Below are 22,314 nucleotides of genomic sequence, written 5' to 3'. Positions count from 1 at the left end.
AGTTAATTAATCTGTCAAATCCTGCAGGCTAAATTGCAGTGAAATGAATGTCTCAGCTTCCCTGAGAAAATTACCCTTGATTTCTAGATCCACCAACGGTTCGAACTTGTTCCTTGGCTCCCGTAGGACTGATTCCAGCAAACTGTAAATTGCTTGGCAGTGTGCAATGACTCCCCGTGGTTGCAGCTGATTAAATACTGAACAATCCCAGGACACACTTCTGCAGGGATCACACGGAGCCTGCGAGAAAGCCCTCTGTCTCACAATCTGTTCCTTTGCTTCATTATCTTTTTATTACTTATTGATGCTTCAGGGCACTTTGCCATGTGTTTGGCAGCAGTTGATGAATTGCCACTAATCCTCTCACAGCAGACAAACAGGACAGGGCTGTCAGCCCCAGACCAGGAAATAGAGTGGTTGATGGCGAGCCAAAGTCAATGGTGTAACTCTTCCCACGATTCCAATGGCTGGATTACGGCACTGACGCAGATTCACAAGTGAAGTGTTGTTTCACGAGGAAGAAGTGTTTGGGGGCCCGATGATGGTGAAGGAGGAGGTGGGGGAGCAAGTGTGGCATTTCCTGCAGTCACAAGAGGAAGTGCCAAGGGGACGATTAGTGGGAAGGGATGAGTGGACGTGGGAGTCATGGAGGGAGTGGTCCCCATGGAAGGCGGAGAGGGGAGAAGAGGGAAAGATGTATCTGGTGGTGGGATCATATTTTAGGTGAAGGAGATTGTGGAGGATTATGTGTTGGATGCGGAGGCTAGTGGGGTGGTAGGTTAGGACAAGGGGAATCCTGTTCTTGTTGTGTCTGGGGGCAGAAGGGGCCAGGGCAGATGTGCGGGAAATGGAGGCAATGTAGGTAAAGGCTGAGTTGATGGAGGGTGGTGGAGGGGAAGCCATGTTTTTAGAAGAAGGAGAACATCTCATATGATCTGGAATGGAAGTCATCATCTTGGGAACACATATGAAAAAGACAGAGGAATTGAGGGTAAGGTATAGAATCCTTTCGGGGACTGGGGTTGAAGTATAGTTGAGGTAATGATGAGACTTGGTGAAAATGTCTGTAGAAAGTTTGTCTCCCAAGATGGAGACAGAGAGATCAGGAAAGGGGGAGAGAATCACCAGAGATGGACCAAGTGAATTTGAGGTTGGAGGAAAAGTTGACAGCAAACATGAATAAAGTTGACGAGCTCATTGTAGACGCATGAGACAGCACCAATGTAGTCAGCAAAGGTGGGAGAGGAAGAGTTGAGGAGCCTACAATACGATTCCACCACCCTCTCCTCTCCACTTTCCGTAAGGACTGTTCCCTGCATGACTCCCTCATCCACTCCTCCCTCCCATGATTCGGCCCCTTGGTATCTACCACTGTAACCGCAGGAGGTCCTCTGACACCACCTCCTTCACCTCCATTCAGGCCCAAAACATTCCTTACACTTCACTTGTGAATCTGCGGGAGTCATTTATTGCATCTGGTGCAGTCTCAACATCAGAGAGACTGGAGGAAGACTGGGAGATCACTTTGTTAAACACCTTCCCTCTGTCCACATCAATGACAGGGATCTGCCAGTGTCCAACCATTTCAATTCTGTGCCCCACTCCCAAGCCATCATATCTGCCCATGCAGAGGGCCACCTGTAAATTGGAGCAGCAATACCTAATATTCCACCTGTGCACCCTTCAACAGGATGGCTTTAACGTTGACTCCTCCAGTTTCAACTAAACCACTCCCCTTTCTCCCTCTCTTCCCTATCCCTCTGCCTCATTTCCTCTAACTCTCTACCCCTTCCCTCTATGCCCCCTCCCTCCCTTATCCACCTATTGCCTTTTTAAAAATATTTTATTTAAAGTTTAAAATCAAATAACATAACATTAGTTACTACATTTTAAATCAGACATAATATGATTAATCATTTTTATATAAAATAAGCCCCCCCCCCCCAACCTCCCCACTAATACCCTCCCTCCTCCCTTCCCCACCTATAAAGAGTGAAAAAGGAAATCACTATCTGGTACAATCACTTTTAAAACTTTAAAACTTGGCTGCAGGAACTGTGACATCCATCGGAGCGGGCCGAGAGATCAAATTCTAACACCAATAATTTTCAGATATGGGCACCAAACTTTAGCAAAGAAAAAATATTTGTCTCTCAAATTATATGTAATCTTTTCTCAAGGAATACATGCTTTCATTTCATGATGCCATCTTTTCATCCCTAAAACTGAGTTTGATTTCTATGTAATAGCTAAACACATTTTAGAAATTGCCAAAGACAAATGCAAAAATTCAATTTGATACATATTCAATCTCAACCTTAAATCTATCGATTTAATGTCTCCTAATAAAAACAACATTGGGTCAAAAGGTAAACTTACTTTTAATATATGCTCTAAAAACAATTTAATTTGCAAACAAAAACGTTTAACCTTAGAACAAGTCCATGTCGAATGAAAAAAAGTACCTACTTCTTGACCACATCTAAAACATAGATCTGAAGAACTAAGTTGAAAATTTTTCAGTTTATACGGAGTCAAATGCAATTGATATAAAAAATTATACTGCACTAATCTCTAATGTACATTTATAACCTTAGTCATACTGTCTTTACAGAAATTTCTCCAAACATTTTCATCAATCTTTCTATCTAAATCCAATTCCCATTTCATTTTTGATTTATGAAGATCTGGTTTAGGCATTTTATTTTGTAACAGCTTATACTTTTCAGAAATGAATTATTTTGAATCACCTTTAGTAAGTAATAATTCTAAAGAAGATTATCTAGATAATTTTAAATCATGACCCAATTATTCTAATAATTTTTTTTTAACTTGGTAATAACAAAAAAAGTTTTTGGAGGAATTTATCTTTCATGCGATTAAAAGACAAACATTTCCCTGATTTAAAACAATCTTCAACTTTTTAAATTTCCATTTGGTTCCAAACTTTCAAAAACTGATTATTCACAGTAAAAGAAAAAAGTTTATCCTGGTATAAAGGTGTTTTCATTGAAATCTTCCCTTTTCCACCTGTCTGATAATCAATTTTATTCTATAATTCAATTAAATGCTTTAAAATTGGTTGGTCTGTACCAATTAGTAATTTTGAATTCCATTTATAAATAAATTCCATCATAGATTTTTCACCAATTTTGTCCAATTCTATTTTACCCCAAGCAGTAGATTTTGTCACATTCTCTAAATACTAATAAATCCTGTCCATAAGAATCTTCTCTAATAGTTTGCCCATAATTGACATGAGACTCATATAACCACTTACAGTACAGAACAGGCCGGTTCGGCCCTACTAGTCCATGCCGTAACAAATCCCCACCCTCCTAGTCCCACTGACCAGCACCTGGTCCATACCCCTCTAGTCCCCTCCTCTCCATGTAACTATCCAGTCTTTCCTTAAATGTAACCAATGATCCCGCCTCGACCACGTCTGCCGGAAGCTCATTCCACATCCCTACCACACTTTGCGTAAAGAAATTTCCCCTCATGTTCCCCTTATAATTTTCCCCCTTCAATCTTAAACCATGCCCTCTAGATTGAATCTCCCCCACTCTTAATTGAAAAAGCCTATCCACATTTACTCTGTCTGTCCCTTTTAAAATCTTAAACACCTCTATCAAGTCCCCCCTCAATCTTCTACGCTCCAGAGAAAAAAGCCCTAGTCTGCACAACCTTTCCCTGTATCTCAAACCTTGAAATCATGTCAACATTCTCGTGAACCTTCTCTGCACTCTCTCTATTTTGTTTATATCTTTCCTATAATTTGGTGACCAAAACTGTACACAGTACTCCAAATTTGGCCTCACCAATGCCTTGTACAATTTCATCATAACCTCCCTACTCTTGAATTCAATACTCCGATTTATGAAGGCCAACATTCCAAATTCCTTCTTCACCACACCATCTACCTGAGTATCAGCCTTGAGGGTACTATTTACCACAACTCCTAAATCCCTTTGTTGCTCTGCACACCTAAATAGCCTACCATTTAATACATATGACCTACTTAGATTTGCCTTTCCAAAATGTAACACGTCACACTTATCTGTATTAAATTCCATCAGCCATTTCTCAGCCCACACCTCCAGCCTTCCTAAATCACCTTTTAATCTACAGTAATCTTCCTCACTGTCCACAACACCACCAATCTTTGTATCATCCGCAAACTTGCTTATCCAATTCTCCACCCCTTCTTCCAGACCGTTAATATATATAACAAACAATAGTAGACCCAGGACCATTCCCCGAGGAACTCCACTAGTCACCGGCCTACAATTGGACAAACAATTTTCTATCACTACTCTCTGACACCTCCCATCCAACCATTGCTGAATCCATTTCACTACCTCCTTATTTATACCTAATGCCTCGACCTTTTTTCCTAACCTCTTGTGGGGAACTCACTGGTCAATAATTCCCCAGATTCTCTCTATTATCTTCCTTGAACAAGTGAACTACATTTACCATTCTCCAATCCTCTGGTATCTTACTGTGGCCAGAGAGGTTATAAAGAACATTGCCAATGCCCCGTCAATCTCTTCCCTTGCTTCGTGCAGTATCCTAGGGTATATCCCTTCCGGTTCTGGGGATTTCTCTTGCCAAATGAATTGACGAAGCTCCAGCACTTCCTCTTTCTTAACCTTGACATAGTCCAGCACATAAGCCTGTCACATTGACCAAGGTCTCCCCCCGTCGTGACCTCTGGATTAATTTCGGACCTTGCCTCCTTCCTGTCCCTCCAGCCACACGTTCCCCCTTTTATCTCTTATTTTTGGCCCTTCTATTTCTATTCTTCACAACACCTTGGGATTTCCCTTAATCCTACTTGCCAAGGACTCTCATGCCTCCTTCGAACTCTCCTCTATCTCTTCTTAAGTTCCTTCTAGCGACTAGATCATTCTCGTGAGCGCTTCCTGACCTTTGTTTCCTGAATGTTGTGCACTTTCTTCTCCCTCCTGATTCGTTGTCCTACATCTACCCGAGCATCTCTTCCCTGTCAGATTGGGATAAACCTATCCAGGATCCCACACACGTGGCCCCTAAGCATCCTCCACATTTCTGTTGTGCATTTATTTCCCTGAGAACATCAGTTCCCACTTGCCATCCCACGTTCCTGCCTCATCCCTTCCCAGTGAACTACTTTCCCATTTTGACATCTCCTACTCCTCTCCACGGCTAGACTGAAGTAGGTCTGAAAGGCTTCACTGTCTTGGGTTGCTTTAGGCAAGATCTAGATAAGATATTGAAAGTTGGGTCTTTCTCCTGTGAACAGTTGAGCAAGAAACAGGCCAAGCTTCAGGCAATGTTTGCTGGTCCACTGAATTAATGCAAATGAGAATTAGATGTGATGACAGGTCATCAAACAGAAATATTAATTGTTTTCTCAAGGATGCAGCTGAATTCTTTCTGGCAACAGGCCATAACAGATTGTGATATTTTACAAGAGATCAATTGTGTGCTTGCAGGCACTGCCATTACAGTTTCCAGCACAGAACAGGCTCTCCGGCCGGTGCCTGGTACAACTGAATCGTGGGGGCCCAATGTTTCTACTCAAATTCAGGTTCAAGTTCAAAATCATTATCATGACACACTCACACCCACTCACACCCTCTCACACACCATCACACACCATCACACACTCACACAGACACACTCACCATCACACACCATCACACTCTCACACACACTCTCTCACACACACTCACACCCACTCACACACACTCACACCCACTCACACGCACTCACGCACACTCTCACACACCATCACACACACACACTCACGCTCACACACACTCACGCTCACACACACTCATGCACACACATACACAATCACACAGATACAAACACATACACGTACACAGACACAGACAGACACACACACACCCAGCACACACTCCCACACACACATACATACATACATACACAGATACAATGCAATATGATCCGATATGATATATGAAACAACGCTTTTATTGTTATTTAAGATCAGACTGTAAAACAGTGCACAGTAATAAACAAGATAACATTCCTCCAAACCATAACACCATCTACACATCATGAGGTTACACAAAAACAATGTAGACAACACAAGACTACACCATCCTACACCATGCAAAAGAAAACTACACAAGACTGGAATACACCTACACAGAGCGACACAGTGAATGATTACACACAGTGCAAACAATACAGCAAAGCATGGAAAATGCCTTAGACAGTTGTCACAGTGGGGACAAGCTACATTTTTGATGACTTAGATTTTAAAAGTCTAGAAGCTTGAAGTGAAGAACAGCCACACAGTTCACATGTCCATACGGGCCCACAAATGTTAGTGCAATAGCAATAGAGATCCAACCACCTCCTCACTGACCTCACCCCGCTCTTCAAGATGGCACAGCCTCCAGAACCTCCGGGCAAAGCACCCGACGTGGCCTCTCCGGGCTCCGCGACACTTCCACCACAGAATACACAGACCTCCAGATCCTCCCAGCCAGGCACACGATGCAACCCGCCCCAGCACACCTCCGTAGACCACGCCACAGCATCTCCATCTCCGCCACTGGGCAGCAGACGACGTCAAAGTCTGGAGGCCTCGTCCACACAACAGAGGCCCGGCCACCACAGCAGACCAGGCGGCGCAGCCCCTCCAGTGTTCTTCTGAAGGTCTGTACCTGGCTTCACTCCGGCCATTACTTCTGTAGATGAAGCTGATAGTGGCCTGTACAGCATTGCTAGGAATGTGGTGGAGGCTGAAAAACAGAGACATTCAACAGACTGGCACATGGAGGAGAAAAAAATTGAGGCTTATGGGTGTGAGGGAGGGAAGGATTAGATTGTTGTGGAGAAGATTTACATGGGTCAGCATAACATGGAGGCCTGTACTGTAATGTTCTATGTTCTTAGTATAAGAGTGTCTTCAGAGACACTGAGTGTCTGTGGATTCAGTTCCTGCATTCCCACAGCCTCTGCCACTACCCATCCTCCTGTTCATTCCACAGGTGAACCTGAGCTGACAATTCCTGACTTCCGACATGATCAGGGATCTGTCAACGTCTGAGGCCCTGTTTGCCATCGGCACCACCCTCATGGATCCTCATGGATCCGCATCCCGATCCCTGGTTCCCACAAGCAGGCACCGAACCCCTCGCTGGTCCACCACTGTGGTTTCCCAGGCTTCACCTTCTTGGGGTTGGGGGGTGGGCTTCTTCCATTCTGGTGCTCTGCACCAATCCCTGGTTCTAAATTCCTGCCACCACTTGGAGTCCAGCCTTTCTGAGCCCGACGTAATCTTACACTATCTTATTTTGCTTCTTTTTCTCTCACTGTTATTTTCTACCCAGCCGCTACGTTCTGGGAAATTATTCCTATTTTCCCAGAACATCTCCTGTGTAAAAAGCTCGGAATGAATGTGGGGCCATTCCTGCTCTGACTTTCTTCCCTCCTAGACCCCATCATTTTCCTGGAACGCGTGCAGTGTAAAATGACCTGCAGGCAATCCAGGAGCAGTTGGCTGAACACTCCGTGATGAAGGCGACCAGTCAACGTTGATGCAGTGGCGTCGTGCATCTGCTTATATTACACGTAACCATCACTGTTGCCACAGTGGTGTTGCTCGTCCCGCCTCGTTACATACCGCAATGCCGGTATATGGACTGAAATCGCGGACAGAAACTGAGATTTGAAGTTTTGGTCATTCCTATTTGAACGATCAGGACATAACGGTAAAATCCTGTGAGGTCTGTGTAGTAGGTGAAAGGGCTGGGCCCTAATGCCTCCTCTTTCTGCGTCTTTTCTGCAAGAGAAGGTTCACAAACTTGGTGGATTTTTGCCCATGGATAATAAAGGGATTCTGAAAACGAGGACAAGATGTTCTGGCAGGGTAGACTGTCTGGCACGGTAGACCGTCTATCTTTCTTCTTTGGCTTGGCTTCGTGGACAAAGATTTATGGAGGGGGTAAATGTCCATGTCAGCTGCAGGCTTGTTTGTGGCTGACAAGTCCGATGCAGGACAGGAAGACACGGTTGCAGCGGTTGCAGGGGAAAATTTGTTGGTTGGGGTTGGGTGTTGGGTTTTTCCTCCTTTGTCTTTTGTCAGTGAGGTGGGCTCTGCAGTCTTCTTCAAAGGAGGTTGCTGCCCGCCAAACTGTGAGGCGCCAAGATGCACGGTTTGAGGCGAGATCAGCCCACTGGCGGTGGTCAATGTGGCAGGCACAAAGAGATTTCTTTAGGCAGTCCTTGTACCTCTTCTCTGGTGCACCTCTGACACGATGGCCAGTGGAGAGCTCGCCATATAACACGATCTTGGGAAGGTGATGGTCCTCCATTCTGGAGACGTGACCTACCCAGCGCAGTTGGATCTTCAACAGCGTGGATTCGATGCTGTCGGCCTCTGCCATCTCGAGTACTTCAATGTTAGGGATGAAGTCGCTCCAATGAATGTTGAGGATGGAGCGGAGACAATGCTGGTGGAAGCGTTCTAGGAGCCGTAGGTGATGCCGGTAGAGGACCCATGATTCGGAGCCGAACAGGAGTGTGGGTATGACAACGGCTCTGTATACACTAATCTTTGTGAGGTTTTTCAGTTGGTTGTTTTTCCAGACTCTTTTGTGTAGTCTTCCAAAGGCATTATTTGCCTTGGCGAGTCTGTTGTCTATCTCGTTGTCGATCCTTGCATCTGATGAAGTGGTGCAGCCGAGATAGGTCTGGCAGGGTAGACCATCTGGCAGGGTAGACCGTCTATCACCATCAAATCATATCACCCATTACACGCTTGTTGTGCCAGGGTGTGAGGACGTAGCTAAGCCCTACCCTGTGCTCTGATCCAGTCAGCAGTTATGATCCAGTCTCTGTTTAGAGGGGATTATATCCTTCAGTTTGGGTGCTAGGATTTACATAATTTGCATTTGATTAAGATGCAAATGTATTTGGGAATTAAATGCCTCCGAATTTTAGCAGGCAGCTAAATATTTTCACACAGTAAAATTTGCACAGATTAACTTTGATATGTTGATTAATTAAATGATGGGACGAGTTGAAGAGCCACTGGGGAATTCAATTCCCTTTTCCATTCATGGAGTACAGGGGGAGGTCAACAGAATCTCGCTGCACACTTGCCCTTAACACGGTGTCTTCCTCCCTATACCCCACACCCATTACATTCTCTCTCTCCATATTCCATGACATAATAACATAACAATTACAGCATGGAAACAGGCCATTAGGCCCTTCTAGTCCGCACCGAACTAAACACCCCTTTCTCGTCCCACCTCCCTGCACAATGCCCATAACCCTCCATCTTCTTCTCATCCATAGACCTGTCCAACCTTTTCTTAAATAATACAATTGACTCCGCCGCCACTATTTCTCCCGGAAGATCATTCCACACGGCTACCACTCTCTGAGTAAAGAAGTTCCCCCTCATGTTACCTCTAAACCTCTGCCCCTTAACTCTTAACTCATGTCCTCTTGTTTTAATCTTTCCTCCTCTTAACGGAAATAGTCTATCCACATCCACTCTGTCTATCCCTTTCATAATCTTAAATACTTCTATCAAATCCCCTCTCAACCTTCTACGCTCCAAAGAATAAAGACCTAATCTGTCCAATCTCTCCCTGTACTCTAGATGCTTAAACCCAGGTAACATTCTGGTCAACCTTCTCTGCACTCTCTCCACTCTGTTTATATCCTTCCTATAATTAGGCGACCAGAACTGCACACAGAACTCCAAATTAGGCCGCACCAACGTCTTATACAATCTCAACATCACCTCCCAACTCCTATATTCCATGCAATGATTGATAAAGGCCAGCATACTAAAAGCCTTCTTCACCACCCTATTCACGTGAGTTTCTACCTTCAGGGAACGATGTACCGTTACTCCTAAATCTTTCTGCTCTTCTGTATTCCTCAATGCTCTCCCATTTACCACGTATGTCCTATTCTGATTCTTCTTACCAAAATGAAGCACCTCACACTTATCAGCATTAAATTCCATCTGCCATTTTTCAGCCCATTTTTCTAAGCAGCCCAAATCCCTCTGCAATCCTTGAAAACCTTCTTCATTATCCACTATTCCACCTATCTTAGTATCGTCTGCATATTTACTAATCCAATTCACCACCCCATCATCTAGATCATTAATGTATATAACGAACAACAATGGGCCCAATACAGATCCTTGAGGCACACCACTGGTCACCGGCCTTCAACCTGACAGACAATTATCCACTACCATTCTCTGGCCTCTCCCTTTCAGCCAATGTTCAATCCATTTGACTATCTCAAAATTTATACCTAAAGACTGCACCTTCCTAACTAACCTTCCATGTGGTACCTTATCGAAGGCCTTACTGAAGTCCATATAGACAACATCCACTGCGCTACCCTCATCCACATTCCTAGTCACCTCTTCAAAAAATTCAATCAGATTGGTCAAACATGACCTTCCTCCCACAAATCCATGTTGAGTGCTCCTGATCAGACCCTGTCTATCCAGATGTTTATAAGTACTATCTCTAAGAATTTTCTCCATTAATTTACCTACCACAGACGTCAAACTTACAGGCCGATAGTTGCCAGGCTTCCTCCTTGAACCCTTTTTAAATAACGGAACCACATGCGCAATGCGCCAATCCTCCGGCACTATCCCCATATCTAATGACATTTGGAAAATTACCACCAGAGCCTCTGCTATTTTCTCCTTCACTTCTCTCAATGTCCTGGGGAAGATCCCGTCTGGTCCCGGAGACTTATCCACCTTTATATTCTTCAAAAGCCTTAAAACTACACCTTTTGTAATCTCTATATTCCCCATATTTACCCAATTTGCTTTTTTTTATCTCACATCTCCCAATATCCTTCTCCTTAGTGAATACCGAAGAAAAGAAACTGTTCAATATCTCCCCCATTTCTCTAGGCTCCACACACAGTTTTCCGCTCTGATTTTCTAAGGGACCAATTTTGTCTCTAGCTTTCCTCTTACCATTAACATATTTGTAGAACTCTTTTGGATCAGTTTTCACCCTGCTTGCCATAGTTTCCTCGTACCTTCTTTTAGCTTTCCTAATTCATCTCTTAAGATTCCTCTTACATTCAATGTATCTTTCAAACATCTCCTTAACTCCATGCTTCTTATATCTAATGTACGCCTCCCTTTTTCTTCGAACCAAGTTTCCAATATTCCTTGAAAACCACGGCTCTCTCAAACCTTTTGCCCCTCCTTTTAACCTAACAGGAACATAAAGCTTTTGCACTCTCAAAATCTGATCTTTAAAAGACTTCCATCTCTCTACTACATCCTGCCCATAAAACAAATTGTCCCAATGCACACCCTGCAAGTCCTTTCGCATCTCCTCAAATCTAGCTTTTCCCCAATCAAAAACCTCAACCCTTGGCCCTGACTTCTCTCTTTCCATAATGTATGTGTGTGGGAGTGCATGTGTGTGTGTGTGTGTGTGTGTGTGTGTATGTGTGTGTGTGTGTGTGTGTGTGTGTGTGTGTGTGGGAGTGTGTGTGGGAGTGTGTGTCTGGGTGTGAGTGTGTCTGTGTGTGTGTGTGTGTGTGTCTGAGTGTCTGAGTGTGGGAGTGTGTGTGTGGGGGAAGTATGTGTGTCTGTGTATGAGTGTATGTGTATGTGGGAGTGTGTGTGTGTATGGGGGAGTGTGTGTGCGTATGGAGGGGAGTGTGTGTGTGGGATTATGTTTGTGTGGGAGTGTGTGTGTTGTGTGTGTGTGTGTGTGGGATGAGGAGGGAGTATGTGAGTATGTGTGTCTGTCTGTGTAGACGTGTGCATCACATGGCTTCATCTGTGTGTCCACTATACCAGACCCGCCTGCCTTTGTTTGGCCCATATCCCTCTAAACCCATCCTTTCCACGATTATCCATTTTTTCTTTGCATTAGTACCTGCCTCATCCACCTCCTCTGGCAGACCATTCCATACACCCACCACCCTCTGTAAAAACATAACACCTCAGGTTCCTTTTAAATTTCTCCCCCCCCCACCTCACCTTAAACCCTGTGTCCGCTGGTTATTGCCTCCCCTATTCTGGGTTGCTACGGGTAGTGTAGCAGTTAGATCCACACTGGGCTTCCGATCTGGCGCTGTCTGAAAGGAGTTTGTACGTTCTCCCCATGTCTATGGGGGTTTCCTTCCACCCTTCAAAATGTACCGGGTTGTAGGTCATTTGGTGACACAGGGCTGTGGGCCAACAGGTCCTGATATTATGCTCTATGACTAAATTAAAACATTAAAATGACCCTGCTTCACCCAATCTATTTCCCTCATGATTCTATCCACCTCCACAATATCACCTTCATCCTCCTGTGTTCCAAGGAATAAACCCCTAGACTGCTCAACCTCTCCCTGTAGCTTAGGCCCACGAATCCTGGCCACATCTTCGTAAATCCTCTCTAGCTTGACGACATCTTTCTTGCAGCCTGGTGACCAAAACTGAACACGTGGAGGATGAGAAATTCTTGATAAGTTGTGATGGTACACCAACGGCCTACTGCAGGGGGCAACTTCTGTCCCTGCAGGAGTGTAAGGGGACAGGACAACACCTGGCTGGGTGTCAATCAGTCGGCCTGAAGGGATCAAGCCCCACCCAGTCAGGTGTCAATCACCCTCCGGGATATAAGCCTGCGCCGATCTCCCGAGGCCTCACTCAGAGTTGCTGCAGCTACAGCCAGCCTGGCTCTGTGGAAGTCTTTGTGGATTAAAGCCTGTTGTACAGTCTTTACCTTGTGTGTGTCGGATTCTGGCTAACAGTGCACCATATAAGTAAAGGCATCAAAGATTATGAGGGAAATGGGGTTGAAAAGAAGAATATATCAGCCACAATTCTAATGGTGGAGCAGTCTCAATGGGCCAAGTGGCCTTATTCTGTTTCGATTCCTTGTGGTCTTATGGTCTAATTGATGAACAGTTGATCTCACAGACAGCGACCAGGATAGCAATCCATCTTTCTTTTAGGGACAGTGGTCCAAATCCCAGAGCAGTGATAATTCAGAACCCTCCACTCTGTTCAAGTAATCCACACAATCTGTACACCTCATCGTACCGCTCAGTTCAAACTGCCCGAGGCAAGTGCAGGAAACACGAATCATTCTGACTTCAGGAGATGTGGACTGATTTATGGATTGGAAGGCTTTCAGAAGATAGAGTCCAAATGCAGCCAAATGGAACAAGTCTAGAATGCCGAGATGGGCTGAAGGGCCCAGCCCACACCGTCTGACTTGGGTTTTGTTCAAGGTACAAGGATCATTGTGGTTCATCGCTGCCCTCTAATGGCCGAGAGAATCATGTCATCCAGAACCTCGCACCCATTCATGTAGGCGAGCTCAATTCTAAAATCTTTTTCACATTTACTGACTGGTGTCTGGAAAAGAAGAAGAATACTGGCAGAGGGTGGCTGTGCCTTTTTATCTTTGCTATCTGTCCTTTGTGAGAGTGCAGAGAGAATCTTTACTATATAAAGTATGCTGTGTGATCTGCTGGGTTTCTCCAGAATGGATAAGTTCAATAGGACAAAGAAACAAGATCATGAAGAGTTTATTGTCCTATACATTGTCGAGTGAACCAAAGCACCCAAATTCTGACTGGCTGCAGCCAGAATGAACAGTAATTTGATTAAAAGAAAAGAGCTGCATTGGTAAACCTTCAATTAAATCCAAAAGAGAAAATAAATACAAAAGTAAGATGGATAATAAATATTCACAGTTACCCTAGAGGAAAAAATAAGTTCTGACAATCTGTGTGTGGTGTCAGAGGAGTCCAGAATTAGTGTAATGAGGGGTGGGGGTGGGAGGTTCCAGTATCTATTAGCTGCCTTCAGGCTTCTTCGTGTACTGAAGGTAGCAGTGAGGAGAGATTGTGATCATGGTTTGGGGGTCTTTTATGATCTTGGCTGTCTTCATTCACTTGATCTCTTCAATGGATGGGAGAGAAGAGCCTCTGATGGACCTGGCTGTGTTTGCTACTGCGTTCCTGGGCACTTGGTTTCCCAAACCTGTTTGTGATGCAACCAGCCAGTGCATTTTCCTGTAGATATTTGAAAGTGTGTGATACACTTTCAATAATACCAAAAGGCTAGGGTTGTTTGGCGACAGGCTTTATATACCATAGACTTGGACCATGCTCCTATTCTGGCCTGATCCCAGGACTAGAACTGAGGGAGGGACTTGGCTTAACTGCCTTTATTAGGGGATTCCAGGGGATGGAGTCACTGAGGGAAGGTGGGCCAGCCATACATGTGAACTATACATATACACAGCTCCAGTAACCAAGTAACAGTACACAGGGGTGTATCACCACCGTTATTTGACAACATGCCAGATCTCCTCAGAGATCTGAGAAAGTCGAGGACAATGTGTTGGCTTCTAAAACAAGAAATGCCTGGAACAGATGCTCTCTACTCCATCCCCAGGTGTGTGGTCCCTCAGAATGAGCAGGAATTGGCCAACCAGCCCTTTGACTTTGTTCCACCAAGCACCATTTCCCAGCATGACCACAATATCCCCTGATTTGCACAATTCCCAGAAGTGCATCATTCTCTCTTTTAAATGAATGAAATGACTGAACTTCCACAGACATCTGGGCAGAGGGGCCCAAACGTTCACCACCTCCTGTGTTAAAAACATTCTGTTCAGAATTAAACTGTGTCCCTGGTCCAGGACCCCTCTGAGAATCATTAACAAATTTGGAAAGATAACAGTGGAAAACTTGGCCAACTTGTTGATGGAGATTCTTTGGTCACCCCACCAGTCAGAACCTGATAACCCGAGATTGACCTGTTCATACACATGCTTTGATTTTTGCTTCTTTATCAATTCTCAATTTTTGTCCTGATGTTACCTGCAAGTTCAATTCATCCAACTCTGCTCCAGAATAGGACTTCAACAAAAGCCTTCGGAAAATGTCAATGCCCCAGGCTCCCTTCTGTGTTCTCATTGAACTCCATTAGGGTTTCTTAAACATCTCATCTTAAATCCATATTGACTCTTGCTCACTATTTTTTCAAAGTATTCTGCTCTTAAATCTTTCATTATAGATTGTGTGTGTGTGTGTGTGTGTGTGTGTGTGTGTGTGTGTGTGTGTGTGTGTGTGTGTGTGTGTGTGTGTGTTTGTGTGCATGTGTGTATCTGTGTGTGTGTATCTGTGCGTGCGTGTGTGTGTGTGTGTGTGTGTGTGTGCGTGTGTGCGTGTATGTGTATGTGCATGTGTGTGTGCACGCACACCATGGTCTGGAGAAATGCCATTTCATCTGGTTGTATATGTACGGTCAGGTGATAATAAACAAACTTGAACTTTGGCAGTAGATCTACAACATCCACTTTATTTTTATCTCCCAGGGTCCTCTGACAGCCCATCTATCACTGAATATCTTCCCATCCCAGGAGCTGTTGATCGTATCCAGAATTTTTAATATATAAGTTGTCCACCTCTTCCAGAATACCAATATTTGTAAAGAAATAAAACTTCAGACCTGGTCTAGTGAAGATGTTTTCATGTTAAATCCTCATTACCCAAGTCTCCTACCAGTGCAGCTGGAAACTGGAATGAGCTGGAGCCGAATTTCTCTGAGATTCTTTCCCCTTTATTTGGGTTAGAGCTGTTCATTACAACACACCCTGTCTTCAATGACTGGGCCCACCTGCTTTGCATTTTCCACTGTAAGTTGAAGTGTGTTCCATTTCTGCACAGACTAGCTGTAAAATTGGAATCATTTCACTATTTACACTTCGTTTAAACACTGATTTAATTGAGTTGGAGCTGGCTACGTTTTATTGGGTTTTGTTTTGTTGGGAAGCAAGTGCCAGACTTCAACATTCTCTGAGCCCAGAAATGTTGTTTTCCTCTGAAACCGATGTTTCCTTTGGTTCGTGACACCCCTGTGAGGGAAAGCGACTTTCTCATGCCCATCCTTTAAGGCCCTGTAAGAATTCTGATCCTGCAGCAAGAGGACCAAGACTGAAAAAAATCCCCTCCAAATTGGGGCTTCTCCAATGTCTTATAGAGCTGCAACATGACCTTCCATGGTGAGGTGCATCTTGGAAGAGAGTCTGCATGCACCTACTGGGTATGGAAGGTGCTGGTAAAGGAGGAACTGCCAATAGCCACACACATGGTGGCAGGGTGGCAGCCGGAAGGAAGTGAGCAGCTTTATCTAGGTTGTAGTTGATCTTCTTGGGCATGAGTGGGAAGTGTCGAGTATAGATGACGCTTTCCAAGTTCTAAAATTTCCCGATTTCAAAACATGTCATCTTCAAAAAAACGTGAGTGACGATTTTCTGAATTACTATCTTATTAATCCAATAAACCAAACTTTGTACTTGCAGCTTTAAGTAGTTTTAATTTGTTGATAAAACAGATAAACATTTTGCATGACTTCATAACGATGAATAAACAAAGCATTTACTGTATATAAAATGATACTCAGCTTTAAACAGATATAAGAAGAAATAGACAAAATAAAATGAATTTAAAGAAAATATCTTGAGCTCACACCTCTGTCACGATTCTTTGAAGAATGAGATGCAAGTTCTCCCTCCAACCAGATATTACGACATTTGACATCATAGTCGCTATGGCAACACTACAAACAACATATATATTTTTTTAGGCACAAATTTAACTAAGAATCAAAAACACAAGGTTTTAACCTTTATATTGAGTATTTCATCACATTCCTGCCTTGGTGCAAAGGTGTGTCATTGTGTCCATTGTAGACCTGCTGTTGAGGGCCATAACCATCCTGCTTGCCATATCTTTGAGACAAGACCTTCAAGGAAGAGGTAGAGGAGCATAAAAACCAGGACGGTCAGTCTGGGAAACAGCTTCTTCCCACAGGCGGTGAGTTTTGAACGACCCTGGAACCCTGGAAATCATTCATATATATTTTTATTTAGGATGGCTATGTATAAATGCTGTTTGTGTGTAAGGTGTATTGTGTGTCTGTGTATGTGCACTATGGTCCAGAAATGCACTGTTTCGACAGGAGTGTGTGTGTGTTGGGGTCTGCATGTGTGTGTATGTGTGTATGAATGCGTGTGTAAATGTGTGTGCGTGTACATGTGCTCTGTGTGTGCACGTGTGTGTGCATGAGTGAATGCATGCATGTGTAAATGTGTGTGTGTGTGTGTTCTCTGAGTGTGTGCACATGTGTGAGTGTGTGTGTAAGTGTGTGTGTGTGAGTGAGTGTGTGTGTGTGTGAGTGTGTGTGTGTCTGTGAGTGTGAGTGTATTTAAGGACAATAAATGAACGTAACGAACTTTTCCCAACGTGTTAATGCTGCCATATTAGTTACGTTTCTGGTTTGTTGTGTCCAAAAGGACATTGATGGTAAGAGATAATGGTAATGTTATCGAACGTCAGGCGAATAGTTGCTGCTGTTCATTGCCTGGTATTTTTGTAGATCAAATGTCACACATCCACCTATGCCTGTAGACACGGCTGTTTCATTGTCCCTCCCCCAGCACCTGTGATTGGAGTAGGATGTTGGCTTTGCATTAATGTTATTGTTTCATGAAGAAATATTTGTGATCTTAACCAGTTTAATTTTCTGCTGTGAGGTCGCTGGAGAACCCAGCAAGATCTTGAAATATTGGGTCAGTCAAATGCAAGCTGTCATTTGTGTGATCACACTGGCATGAGCTGCAAATCACTCCCCATCATTCCTTGGTCCAGGTATCTGTTGGCTGCAGGTCACTCCCCATCTCTCCTTGGTCCAAGTACCTGTAGGCTGCAGGTCACTCCCCATCATTCCTTGGTCCAGGTACCTGTTGGCTGCAGGTCACTCCCCATCACTCCTTGGTCCAAGTACCTGTTGGCTGCAGGTCACTTCCCATCACTCCCTGGTCCAGGTACCTGTTGGTTGTAGATCACTCCCCATCACTCCCTGGTCCAGGTACCTGTTGGCTGTAGATCAGTCCCTATCACTCCCTGGTCCAAGTACCTGTTGACTGCAGATCATTCCCCATCACTCCTTGGTCCAGGTACCTGTTGGCTGCAGGTCACTCCCCATCACTACCTGGTCCAGGTACCTGTTGGCTGTAGATCAGTCCCTATCACTCCCTGGTCCAAGTACCTGTTGACTGCAGGTCATTCCCCATCACTCCTTGGTCCAGGTACCTGTTGGCTGCAGGTCACCCCCCATCACTACCTGGTCCAGGTACCTGTTGGTTGTAGATCACTCCCCATCACTCCCTGGTCCAGGTACCTGTTGGCTGTAGATCAGTCCCTATCACTCCCTGGTCCAAGTACCTGTTGACTGCAGATCATTCCCCATCACTCCTTGGTCCAGGTACCTGTTGGCTGCAGGTCACTCCCCATCACTACCTGGTCCAGGTACCTGTTGGCTGTAGATCAGTCCCTATCACTCCCTGGTCCAAGTACCTGTTGACTGCAGGTCATTCCCCATCACTCCTTGGTCCAGGTACCTGTTGGCTGCAGGTCACTCCCCATCACTACCTGGTCCAGGTACCTGTTGGTTGTAGATCACTCCCCATCACTCCCTGGTCCAGGTACCTGTTGGCTGCAGGTCACTCCCCATCACTCCCTGGTCCAGGTACCTGTGGCTGTAGATCACTTCCCATCACGCCTTGGTCCAGGTACCTGTTGGCTGTAGATCATTCCCCATCACTCCCTGGTCCAGGTACCTGTTGGCTGCAGGTTACTCCCCATCACTCCCTGGTCCAGGTACCTGTTGGCTGCAGGTCACTCCTTGGTCCAGGTACCTGTTGGCTGCAGGTCACTCTCCATCACTCCTTGCTCCAGGTACCTGTTGGCTGCAGGTCACTCCCCATCACTCCTTGATCCAGCTACCTGTTGGCTGTAGATCACTCCCCATCACTCCTTGCTCCAGGTACCTGTTCGCTGCAGGTCACTCCCCATCTCTCTTTGGTCCAGGTACTTGTTGGCTGCAGGTCACTCCCTATCACTCCTTGGTCCAGGTACCTGTTCGCTGCAGGTCACTCCCCATCACTCCTTGGTCCAGGTACCTGTTGGCTGTAGATCAGTCCCCATCACTTCTTGGTCCAGGTTCCTGTTGGCTGCAGGTTACTTCCCATCACTCCTTGATCTGGGTACCTGTTGGCTGCAGGTCACTCCCCATCACTCCTTGCTCCAGGTACCTGTTGGCTGTAGGTCACTCCCCATCACTCCTTGATCCAGGTACCTGTTGGCTGTAGATCTGTCCCTATCACTTCTTGGTCCAGATACCTGTTGGCTGTAGATCACTCCCCATTGGTCCAGGTACCTGTTGGCTGTTGATCACTCCCAATCACTCCTTGGTCCAGGTAGATCACTCCCCAGCACTCCAGTGATCCTCTCTACCACTCTCATGGTCCTGTGGATTGTCCTCTGATCCATTTCTCTGCAGCAATCGTACCACACTGTGATGCAGCCGACCAGGACACTCTCGATGGAGCTTGTATAGAAGGTTGACACTATGGTGGACAGTAGCCTTGCCCGTTTCAGTCTTCTCAGTAAATCCCTCCCCCCCTGTCCCATTTTCCAAAGCTCCTGGCAATAAAGTCTTAACGTAAGGTGACATGCTTTGTGAGGTTGCTAGCACAATGCTGTTACAGCGTCAGTGACCCGGACCGAGTCTTTGGTTCAAATCCCGCACTCTCTGTAAGGAGTTTGTACATTCTCCTTGTGTCTGTGTGCATTATCCCTGGGGGCTCTGGTTTCCTCCCACCATTCAAAACATACTGTGGGTTTTGGTCGATTGGGTGTAATTAGGCAGTATGGGTCATGAGCTGAAAGGGCCTGTTACTGTGCTGTATGTCTAAATTTAAAATTTAAATTTAAAATTCAAACCTGTTTAATCTTTCCTTGTCTTTCTTTGGCTTGGCTTCGCGGACGAAGATTTATGGAGGGGGTAAAAAGTCCACGTCAGCTGCAGGCTCGTTTGTGGCTGACCAGTCCGATGCGGGACAGGCAGACACGATTGCAGCGGTTGCAAGGGAAAATTGGTTGGTTGGGGTTGGGTGTTGGGTTTTTCCTCCTTTGCCTTTTGTCAGTGAGGTGGGCTCTGCGGTCTTCTTCAAAGGAGGCTGCTGCCCGCCAAACTGTGAGGCGCCAAGATGCACGGTTTGAGGCGTTATCAGCCCACTGGCGGTGGTCAATGTGGCAGGCACCAAGAGATTTCTTTAGGCAGTCCTTGTACCTTTTCTTTGGTGCACCTCTGTCACGGTGGCCAGTGGAGAGCTCGCCATATAATACGATCTTGGGAAGGCGATGGTCCTCCATTCTGGAGACGTGACCCATCCAGCGCAGCTGGATCTTCAGCAGCGTGGACTCGATGCTGTCGACCTCTGCCATCTCGAGTACCTCGACATTAGGGGTGTGAGCGCTCCAATGGATGTTGAGGATGGAGCGGAGACAACGCTGGTGGAAGCGTTCTAGGAGCCGTAGGTGGTGCCGGTAGAGGACCCATGATTCGGAGCCGAACAGGAGTGTGGGTATGACAACGGCTCTGTATACGCTTATCTTTGTGAGGTTTTTCAGTTGGTTGTTTTTCCAGACTCTTTTGTGTAGTCTTCCAAAGGCGCTATTTGCCTTGGCGAGTCTGTTGTCTATCTCATTGTCGATCCTTGCATCTGATGAAATGGTGCAGCCGAGATAGGTAAACTGGTTGACCGTTTTGAGTTTTGTGTGCCCGATGGAGATGTGGGGGGGCTGGTAGTCATGGTGGGGAGCTGGCTGATGGAGGACCTCAGTTTTCTTCAGGCTGACTTCCAGGCCAAACATTTTGGCAGTTTCCGCAAAGCAGGACGTCAAGCGCTGAAGAGCTGGCTCTGAATGGGCAACTAAAGCGGCATCATCTGCAAAGAGTAGTTCACGGACAAGTTTCTCTTGTGTCTTGGTGTGAGCTTGCAGGCGCCTCAGATTGAAGAGACTGCCATCCGTGCGGTACCGGATGTAAACAGCGTCTTCATTGTTGGGGTCTTTCATGGCTTGGTTCAGCATCATGCTGAAGAAGATTGAAAAGAGGGTTGGTGCGAGAACACAGCCTTGCTTCACGCCATTGTTAATGGAGAAGGGTTCAGAGAGCTCATTGCTGTATCTGACCCGACCTTGTTGGTTTTCGTGCAGTTGGATAATCATGTTGAGGAACTTTGGGGGACATCCGATGCGCTCTAGTATTTGCCAAAGCCCTTTCCTGCTCACGGTGTCGAAGGCTTTGGTGAGGTCAACAAAGGTGATGTAGAGTCCTTTGTTTTGTTCTCTGCACTTTTCTTGGAGCTGTCTGAGGGCAAAGACCATGTCAGTGGTTCCTCTGTTTGCGCGAAAGCCGCACTGTGATTCTGGGAGAATATTCTCAGCGACACTAGGTATTATTCTATTTAGTAGAATCCTAGCGAAGATTTTGCCTGCAATGGAGAGCAACGTGATTCCCCTGTAGTTTGAGCAGTCTGATTTCTCGCCTTTGTTTTTGTACAGGGTGATGATGGTGGCATCACGAAGATCCTGAGGCAGTTTACCTTGGTCCCAACAAAGCTTGAAAAACTCATGCAGTTTGGCATGCAGAGTTTTGCCGCCAGCCTTCCAGACTTCTGGGGGGATTCCATCCATACCTGCTGCTTTGCCACTTTTCAGTTGTTCGATTGCCTTATATGTCTCATCCAGGGTGGGAACCTCATCCAGCTCTAGCCTTAGGGGCTGTTGAGGGAGCTGGAGCAGGGCGGAATCTTGGACTGAGCGGTTGGTACTGAAAAGAGATTGGAAGTGTTCTGACCATCGGTTGAGGATGGAGATCTTGTCGCTGAGGAGGACTTTGCCGTCTGAGCTGCGCAGCGGGCTTTGGACTTGGGGTGAGGGGCCGTACACAGCCTTTAGAGCCTCGTAGAAACCCCTGAAGTCGCCAATGTCCGCGCTGAGCTGTGTTCGTTTGGCGAGGCTAGTCCACCACTCATTTTGGATCTCCCGGAGTTTGCGCTGAAGATGGCTGCATGCGCGACGGAAGGCTTGTTTTTTCTCTGGACAGGACGGCTTTGTGAGGTGAGCCTGGTGGGCAGCTCGCTTCTTTGCCAGCAGCTCCTGGATTTCCTGGCTGTTTTCGTCAAACCAGTCCTTGTTTTTCCTGGAGGAAAAACAATACTGCAATCCATACTGCAATCCACTGAAGAGGTACTGGGCTTCTCCTCCAGGAAAAACAAGGACTGGTTTGACGAATCTTTCCTTGTAGCTCAGCAATATCTTTCTAAATTTTCTCTGTACTCTCAATCTTTTGTAGATAGGTGATCAAAACTCGAATTTACCTTCATCAATGTCTTGTACACATCAATATAACAT

At 45.7% G+C, this 22,314-nt stretch overlaps 1 long non-coding RNA gene across 2 annotated transcripts in view; it reads left to right on the top strand.

The window, feature by feature from the left end:
- Nucleotides 1–22,314, top strand: part of LOC138741611 (uncharacterized) — a 123,915-nt gene that overhangs the window by 71,808 nt on the left and 29,793 nt on the right. For both annotated transcript variants that reach the window (XR_011343608.1, XR_011343607.1), the window contains exon 2: nt 16,743–16,866. This is a non-coding gene — a long non-coding RNA (uncharacterized lncRNA). The remainder of the gene's footprint in view (nt 1–16,742; nt 16,867–22,314) is intronic.

Source organism: Narcine bancroftii, chromosome 8 (assembly GCF_036971445.1).
Source record: "Narcine bancroftii isolate sNarBan1 chromosome 8, sNarBan1.hap1, whole genome shotgun sequence".
Taxonomy (NCBI): domain Eukaryota; kingdom Metazoa; phylum Chordata; class Chondrichthyes; order Torpediniformes; family Narcinidae; genus Narcine; species Narcine bancroftii.
Note: the sequence above shows the minus strand (reverse complement) of the source record. Positions and strands in the feature narration are given on the sequence as shown.